Raw genomic sequence first — 2,140 nt, 5'->3', positions numbered from 1 at the left:
GCTCTGCGCCTGGGTGGCCGACGCCTGGGCTCCGGTTCCCACGGCGGCGCCGCAGACAGCCCAGTTGCTGATTACATCGCCCTGGCCTGTGCTGTCACCGAGCCCTCACCGAGGTTGTGCGGCCGGCCTGAAACCCGGCCGCGAGGGGTTTTTAAGTGTTAATTGCTGCTACTTTCCCTTTTCAGTTTTTATTAGTACATATTTCCAGTATGTACATAATGGCCACAGTCCTGGTGGGAAATGGGTACCTCTACGTTGTTGTCCTCTTCCCCTCCTCTGTTTTTCATCCTCTTCCCTTCCTCTCAATGTCTCCATTTGCAAATGCGTTCTCCCTATTCACTATATTTTTTATTTTCGTCCTAACATATTTCAGTTTTTCACAGAAGAGAAACTACGCGATGTTTAAGCTTGTGTGCCTGACTTTTATAAGAAAGAAAAACTCGACATTGAAATAAAGTTATTAAGCCACAAAAGCATTTTGTTTCTCACGAGTTATCAACGAAGTCCCTGCAGAAGGCTTCCTTTTTTTTTAAGGCTATGAAGTCAGCTTACAAGTATGCGTAGTGCAAGTGGCCAACTAGACTAGACTAGTACCTGCAGCCTCCAGCCCTTCTTGGTGAGGGGCTTGTGCTCAGGGCTGTTAGCCTCCATTTAAGTTGAGAGACTCATCAGAGTATACCCAGGCCTCAGTTTCCAGGTCTATGCAAGGGGTATATTTTCCAGGCAATTACAAACCACAGATGGAATAAGCAGTGTAAACTGGACAGTTGTGATTCTCTCCTGTAATTGGTGCTGATTTTTTTTCCCTTTCCTTTGGTTTCCAGACACTGGCACTGAGTTTAACTTTCCATAAGGACTTTCAGGGACAGAGCAAATACTGTTAATTAAATAACTGTTAATAACCAAAATGTCAAAACAAAATGTCAGTCACCAGAATGTTCCCCCTTAAATTGAAAAGGGTGTTCAGGGGCTGGGGAGATGGCTCAGTAGAATAAGCGCTCCCCTGGCAAGTGCAAAGATCTGAGTTCAACCCCCGGTTCTGCCAAAAAAAAAAAGGGTGTTCAATCAGTTGGATGGAGCAAACTCTTAAATGGCACGAAAGATCTGTCCAGTGCACTGTACTGAGATTGAACGGGTTTTGTCACTAAGCTGCTGGACTGCCCTGAAGTTCACCTCCTTTCTCTTCTCTGGTAGCTCTCAGGAGGAAGAATTAATGAGGAGTAAATGGCCATCAGGCTGACACAAGGGTCCAAGAGAAACCATGAACAGAGAGGGCTGTCCTTCTTCCACAGTTTGCAGGCACAGCTATAGGCAGTGGTCGTACAAGAAAGGAAACACTGACATAAAGGGTATTTTTCAGTTCCGTGCAGCTGAGAATTTATTATACTTTTATATGAGTGCTGCTCCCTAAGTAAGAATGAACATGAGGGGCCGTGGAGATAGCTCCGTGGTCTAAGCACTTGCCTGGGTCCAATCCCCATGATCGTGGTGTGCCAGTCTGGGACATGGTGGCACATGCCTGTAACCCCAGTGCTTGAGGCTGAAACAGGAGAATCACTCTAGTCCCAGCTGCGCAGGGAGACCCTGTACCAAGTACATAAAAAACAGGAGAAACAAAGCATGATGGAGCTTTCTGTTGGCTGTTTCTATGTAAGAAAGTTCCTGCTTCTATAGCAGAGCTCATCTACAAAACATTTAATCAGATTCTTTTTGTTGCTTGCTCAGTCCATAAAAAGAATAATGTGTAAAACACATTCTGCATGATCAATTAGTTGATTTAATTGTGTTATAGTATTTGAATCATCCAGCTTCCAAGGTATCACTTTAAAGTCTATATTCACGCTACCAAACAATAGTTTTCACGTTTTCTTAATCTGAGCAACAGATTATAGAATGAACTGAGGCAAGAAATCCTTTGATCAATAAATGGAGATGGAGTCATAATGAAAACACAATTTTTAAAAAAAATCTCTTCTTAAGGAAGTAGTTATCTAAATCCTTACTAAGCATCCAGGCTCCTCTTTCTTTAAACTATAGGAGAATAATACAGATTTGGCTTGCAGGGTGAGGTATGTTTAACATGCCAACAAGAACGGCTGGTTTTCTCATGCTGTTCTCCCCCAAATAGAGCTGACCTTTA

The sequence above is a fragment of the Octodon degus genome, unplaced genomic scaffold (genome assembly GCF_000260255.1).
Source record: "Octodon degus isolate 3935 unplaced genomic scaffold, OctDeg1.0 scaffold00042, whole genome shotgun sequence".
Taxonomy (NCBI): domain Eukaryota; kingdom Metazoa; phylum Chordata; class Mammalia; order Rodentia; family Octodontidae; genus Octodon; species Octodon degus.
This window is presented reverse-complemented; position numbering follows the sequence as displayed.